Genomic DNA, 7,400 nt, shown 5'->3' on the forward strand with positions numbered 1-7,400 from the left:
GCATTCTAGACCTGCTCTCCAGCCTGGGCCACCTTGCTCCAGCTCACTGCCCACCTCAGCTCCACATGCCTTCACTTCTCCAAGCATAGAAGCTACATGTCCTGGTCTTTGGACCTCCCTGTCCATGACCAGGTCCGTGGTGGGGCCTCATGTGCCAGGGAGCACCCACTGGGGAGAGAGCAGAATGGCAAGAATCCTTGGGTGGTGCAAAAGGTTAAGCCCTCCACTCCTAACTGAAAGGTTGGTGGTTTCATCCACCCAGAGGTGCCTTGGAAGAAAGGCCTAAAGTTCTGCTTCCAAAAGGTCACAGCCTTGAAAATCCTGTGGAGCACAGTTCTATGTTGACACACGTGGAGTCACCATGAGTCAGAGTCGACTCGATGGCAACAGGTCGGTAGAGTGGCAAGAGCTCAGACTTCAGGGTCTTCAGACATGGGTTCAAATCCATTAGCTCCTGCCACCAGCTATGGCCAAGCAGTTACTTCCCTGAGTCTCAGTCCCCTCCTATAAATGAGGAGATAAAGTAATAAGATAAAATCACACCCATTAAGCATGGTGGTGGGCTTCCCTTTGCTCTTTATTCCCCTCACCTGGTCACCTTTCCCCAGTAGAGACCCCTCCCTAGGCCCGGGGCAGTGTAGGTGGCTCAGACCCAAGACAGCACTGCATGCCCCTGGACACACAGTTGGTCCAATGGCCTGAGTGGCTCCAATCCAAGTGAACCTCAGGGTTCTGGGGATGGAAAGCCCTTCTGTCTCATTGGTGCCTCAGGAAGAGGTAATTCTCTTCTCCAGGGTGGTGTGGTATAGGGTGGGTAGTCGGGAACTGCTGCAGTGATTCCCTTCTGGGGTGCAAGCCAGGCTGAGGATGAACCGGCATCAGAGGTAGCAGAACCCAGAGAAGCACAGAGGACTCAAGCTGCTTTTTTTTTTTAATTGTTTTATTATGGTAAATATGTGTATAACAAAACATTTACCGATTCAACGTTTTTTGTATGCACGGATCAGTGAATTTATTACATTCATCTCATTGTGCAACCATCATCACTACCCATTTCCAAATTATCCCACCTCCGTTAACAAAAACTCAGCGTCTCTTAAACTAAGACTCCCCATTTTCCCCTCTCTCCCACCCCTGGTAAACACTAATAAACTTTGTTATTTTTATACATTGCCTATTTCATATATAAGTGGAACCATGCAATATTTGTCCTTCTGTGACTGACTTATTTTGCTCAGCATGTTTTCAGTGTTCAACCATGTTGCAGCATGTATTAGGACTTCTTTTCTCTCTACGGTTGAGCAATATTCTATTCTACGTATGTACCATATTTCGCTTATCCATTCATCTGTTGATGGCTATTTAAGTTGTTTCCATCTTTTGGCTATTGTAAACAGATTCAAGTTGGTTCTTAATGATGTTATTTCAATGGCTGGACTACAGCCATTTATCTCTGGACCTGTCAGTAACATGAGCCACTAAGTTTCCCCTGAAGTTTAAGCCAGTTTAAGTGGGGTTTTCTATCACTTACTAGATTCCTAGTGGATATTGCCACCTGGCCCTGGGCATGGACTTGGCCAGCCCCCAGGCAATGACAGACACCTGCTTTGGGAAGCTCTCTCTGTGGCCATCAGCTGGTGCCTTCTTTGCCCACCCGTGTCTGCTCTGCTCCCCTGAATCCTCAAGATGGAGACCACATCAGAAGCATCTTTGTGTCCTCAGAGCCTTTGCATGGTGTGCCCAGCACACACTGGTGCTCAAACATCTAAGCAGAATTGATGGCAACTCCATGGTGGGATTAATATGAAACTCAAACTAGATGAGCACTCCGAACTTCGGCCGGCAAGCCAGTCTCCTTCACCAGCTAAGGAAATTGAATTGAGCCCCCTGGCCAACTACAAGAGTATACAAGTGTTAAGAGAGGGCTTTGAAGAAGAAGGGAAACGGGGAAGGCATTGATTTAGAGATAGGCAGTGCCACGCTCTATGTGCTCACCCCTCCTTCACCTCTAGTCCAGTGAGGGCACTTCCATGGGGCCACTATGAGTCTTTGGACACCAGGGACTGGGGTCTGACTATCATGTGGGGGCAAGTATCAGCCAAGCAATTGCCTTGGTAGCAGATTCCAGAGAGGGCTGCTGCACTGGAGCAGCCTCCCCTCTCGGAGTCTCTCGGTTGGCACCAAGGATGCAGGATGTTCCTGTGGACCAGGTGGGGTGTGGCCAGGAGCTAATTGGGGCCCTAGCCTGAGAGTACAAGAGGACTCAAAAAGGGAGTCTGTGTGTAATGAAGCTGCAGAGAAACAGAAACTGAGGACAACAGGAAGGGCTGGTGGAAGGGAAAGGTGTGTCACTCACGTCACTGATGTCACAGTTGGAAAAATCTATCAGGGAGCCTTGAGGACCCATCAAATGGCCCACAGGAGATAGTGTGAGGCCAGCCTCCCCAGCCAGCACAGTTCGGGCAGGGGAAGCTCTGGGAGGAAAAAGAGAAGAAAGCAACCTCACAGCCTTCCCATGGTAGGACCCGAGAATGAAACAGGCCCAAACTGGGGATAGCGAAAAAATATGACACTAAGCCACATTTGGTTTTTAGATCACTGTCTTAAGCTGGACGTGCTAACTTCTGAGCGGAGCCTCTGTGAGGCCTCTACCTGAGAGTGAGCAGAAAGGGCATGAAACTAACTGCAGTTTTCATCTGAGAGAGAAAGACTGCCTTCAGCCAAATATACCTTAAGAGAACAGTAGTAGAAGGGTGGAACCAAGATGGCAGAACAGACAGATGCTTCCATCGAGCCCTCTTTACAACAAAGACCCGAAAAAAACAAGTGAAAGGAGTATATTTGTGAAAAGCTGGGAGCCCTGAGCAACAAAGGCAAGCTTAGACAACGAACTGAGGGGCGGTGGAGGAAGAGGCTGTTAAGTGGAGAGGAGTTACCGGACCTGAATCACAGGGAGCCCTCAGGCACCATTCCCGGAGTGGTGGTGGTGGCTGCGGCAGCGGGCTGGTACTAGCATTCGGCAGCAGTTTCCTCAGGGAGAAGCAGCCAGCCACACGGCCCACTCATACCTCTGGAACCTGAGGAGAACTGCACTCTCCGCAAAAGCTAAGCACTTGCAGATATTTTACCGCACCCCTACCTCCACCCCCAAGGCCGGCTTCAGTGGCTGAGTCCCTGCACCTGAGATAGACCCTGGTGAGCACCTGGAGCCGTCCTCCCAGCCTTGGGTAAGGAAAAAATTTACAACTGGGGGGAAAAGATAATTTGTTAGCTCCATTAACTGGGGGAGCTCAGGACAGAAGCGACTCCTGTCCAGGCATAAACCGTCCGTGGAACTTGAGCATCTTTCCCTTCTGCATGGACCTGTGTGGGCCTATTTCGGGAGACTAGGCCCTTGTTGGAAAACTCCAACAATTTCAGCTGTGCAGTGGAGAAGTGGGCATTTGATGTTTGACATTGTTTTGCCTATTAAACAAGGTCCTCACCTACCCACATCAGGGACCTAAGGACTGGTAGCTCCACTAAGGTCACCCAGCCACTCGTGACGGGGGTCCAAAGGTAACTGGTACCTTCCAGTCCTTACAACCAAAAACTTTGGGCGCCCATGGTCCCTCTGCAGAACTCACCCACCAGCACGCTCTAGGGAACAGAGATGCATTTTCCTCAGAGACACTTGGGGGTCAGTTCTCAGCCCCCTGCCTTGTTCAGAGCATGACTCCCTGCTACAATCAGATACCACCATATATGCCAATCACCCCTGCCCCTCTAAGACTGTAGGGCAGTGTGTGATATCACACACTTGATATCAGCTACCTGGAAACCTGAGCTGAATTCATACAAGAAAACTGAATGGACTCCTAGACTGATATACCTGATAACAGCTCTAGCCACCTGGGGACAGGACACCAGAACTCCAAAGGGGAAAATAATCAAGTTAGCTCACTCAAGCAACCCATAGGAGCATACCAAAAAAAAAAAAAAAAGCAAGCAGCTACGACACAGTAAGCAAGCATAGCCTAATACAATGAGTTATAGATGGCTCAGAGAAAACAGTCAATATCAAGTCACATAAAGAAACAGACCATGATCACCTCAACAGACCCTCAAAACAAAGAATCCAGGGATCTTCTAGATGAAAGTGCATTCCTGGAACTACCAGATGCAGAATACAAACGTTTAATATACAGAACCCTTCAAGACATCAGGAAGGAAATGAGGCAATAGGCAGAACAAGCCAAGGAACACACATAAAGCAACTGAGGAAATTAGAAAGATTATCCAGGAACATAATGAAAAGTTTAATAAGCTGGAAAAATCCATAGACAGACAGCAATCAGAAATTCAGAAGATTAAGAATAAAATTACAGAATTAGATAACTCAATAGAAAGTCAGAGGAGCAGAATTGAGCAAGCTGGAAAAATCCATAGACAGACAGCAATCAGAAATTCAGAAGATTAAGAATAAAATTACAGAATTAGATGACTCAATAGAAAGTCAGAGGAGCAGAATTGAGCAAGTCGAAGATAGTATTTCTGAACTCGAAGATAAATCACTTGCCACTAATATATTTGAAGAAAAATTGGATAAAAGAATTTTAAAAAATGAAGAAACCTTAAGAATCAGGTGGGACTCTATCAAGAGAAATAACCTACGAGTGATTAGACTACCAGAACAAGGAGGGATAACAGAAAATACAGAGAAAATTGTTGAGGATTTGCTGGCAGAAAACTTCCCTGATATTGTGAAAGATGAGAAGACATCTATCCAAGATGCTCATCGAACTCCTTGTAAGGTAGACCTTAAAAGAAAGTCACCAAGACATATTATAATCAAGCTTGCCAAAACCAAAGATAAAGAGACAATTATAAGAGCAGCGAGGGATAAATGAAAAGTCACCTACAAAGGAGAGCCAATAAGAATAAGCTCGGACTGCTCAGCAGAAACCATGCAGGCAAGAAGGCAATGGGATGATGTACTTTAAAAATTGAAGGAAAAAATTGCCTGCCAAGAATCATATATCCAGCAAAACTGTCTCTTAAATATGAAGGTGAAATTAAGACATTTCTAGATAAACACAAGTTTAGGGAATTCATAAAAACCACACCAAAACTACAAGAAATACTAAAGGGAGTTCTTTGGTTAGAAAATCAATAATATCAGGTATCAACCCAAGACTAGAACACTGGGCAGAGCAACCAGATGTCAACCCAGACAGGGAAATCCAAAAAAACAAAGCAAGATTTAAAAAAAAAAAAAAAAAAAAGCCCAACACAGGGTAACAGCGATGTTATTATATAAAAGAAGACAACATTAAAATAATAAAGAGAGACTAAGAAATGTAATCATATACCTTCCATACGGAGAGGAAGATATGGCGATACAAAGAAATAAAAGTTAGTTTTAAATTTAGAAAAATAGGGGTAAATAATAAGGTAACCACAAAGGACACAAACTATCCTACTCATCAAAATAAAATACAAGGGAAAAATAGAGACTCGGCAGAAACAAAATCAACAACAACAAATATGAGGAAAGGACAATATATAAGGAAAATCTACTCAGCACATAAAATCAAGTGGGAAAAAGAAGCTGTCAACACACAAAAAAAGACATCAAAATGATAGCACTAAATTCATACCTACCCATAATTACCCTGAATGTAAATGGACTAAATGCACCAATAAAGAGACAGAGAGTGACAGAATGGATGAAAAAACAAGATCCATCTCTATGCTGCCTACAAGAGACACACCGTAGACTTAGAGACACAGACAAATGAAAACTCAAAGGATGGAAAAAAATACATCAAGCAAACAACAATCAAAAAAAAGCAGGAGTGGCAATATTAATTTCTGACAAAATAGACTTTAAAGTTAAATCCATCAGAAAGGATAAGGAAGGACACTATATAATGATTAAAGGGACTATAAGCCAAGAAGATATAACCATATTAAATATTTATGCACCCAATGACAGGGCTGCAGGATACATAAAACAAACTCTATCAGCACTGAAAAGTAAGATAGACAGGTCCACAATAATAGTAGGAGACTACAACACACCACTTTCGGTGAAGGACAGGACATCCAGAAAGAAGCTCAATAAAGATATGGAAGATCTAAACATCACAATCAACCAACTTGACCTCGTAGACATATACAGAACACTCCACCCAACAGTAATCAACTCTACTTTCTTTTCTAATGCACATGGAACATTCGCTAGAATAGACCACATATTAGGTCATAAAGCAAGTTTTAGCAGAATCCGAAACATTGAAATATTACAAAACATCATTTCTGACAGTAAGGCCATAAAAGTGGAAATCAATAACAGGAAAAGCAGGGAAAAGAAATCAAACATTTGGAAACTGAACAATACCCAGCTCACAAAAGACTGGATTATAGAAGACATTAAGGATGAAATAAAGAAATTCATAGAATCCAATGAGAATGAAAACACTTCCTATCAGAACCTTTGGAACACAGCAAAAGCGGTGCTCAAAGGCCAATTTATATCAATAAGTGCACACATCCAAAAAGAAGAAAGGGCCAAAAGCAAAGAATTATCCCTACAACTTGAACAAATAGAAAGAGAGCAACAAAAGAAACCCACAGGCACCAGAAGAAAACAAAGAATAAAAATGAGAGCTGAACTAAATGAAATAGAAAACAGAAAAACAATTGAAAGAATTAACAAGACCAAAAGCTGGTTTTTTAAAAAAAATCAACAAAATTGATAAAGCATTGGCCAAACTGACAAAAGGAAAACAGGAGAGGAAGCAAATAACCCAAATAAGAAATGAGAGGAGCGATATTACAACAGACCCAACTGATATTAAAAGAATCATATCAGAGTACTATGAAAAACTATACACAAACAAATTTGAAAACCTAAAAGAAATGGATGAATTCCTAGAAACACACTACCTACTTAAACTAACACAAACAGAGGTAGAACAATAAATAGACCCATAACAAAAGAAGAGATTGAAAAGGTAAACAAAAAACTCCCAGCAAAAAATGCTTCACTGCAGAGTTCTACCTAACTTTCAGAGAAGAGTTAACACCACTACTACTAAAGGTATTTCAGAGCACAGAAAAGGACAGAATACTACCAAACTCATTCTATGAAGCCACCATATCCCTGATACCAAAACCAGGTAAAGACGCCACAAGAAAAGAAAATTATAGACCTATATCCCTCATGAATGTAGATGCAAAAATCCTCAACAAAATTCTAGCCAATAGAATTCAATAACATATCAAAAAAATAATTCACCATGACCAAATGGGATTCATACCGGGTATGCAGGGATGGTTCAACATTAGAAAAACAATTAATGTAATCCACCACATACATAAAACAAAAGACAAGAATCACATGATTTTACCAATTG

The sequence above is a fragment of the Loxodonta africana genome, chromosome 2, assembly GCF_030014295.1.
Source record: "Loxodonta africana isolate mLoxAfr1 chromosome 2, mLoxAfr1.hap2, whole genome shotgun sequence".
Classification (NCBI taxonomy): domain Eukaryota; kingdom Metazoa; phylum Chordata; class Mammalia; order Proboscidea; family Elephantidae; genus Loxodonta; species Loxodonta africana.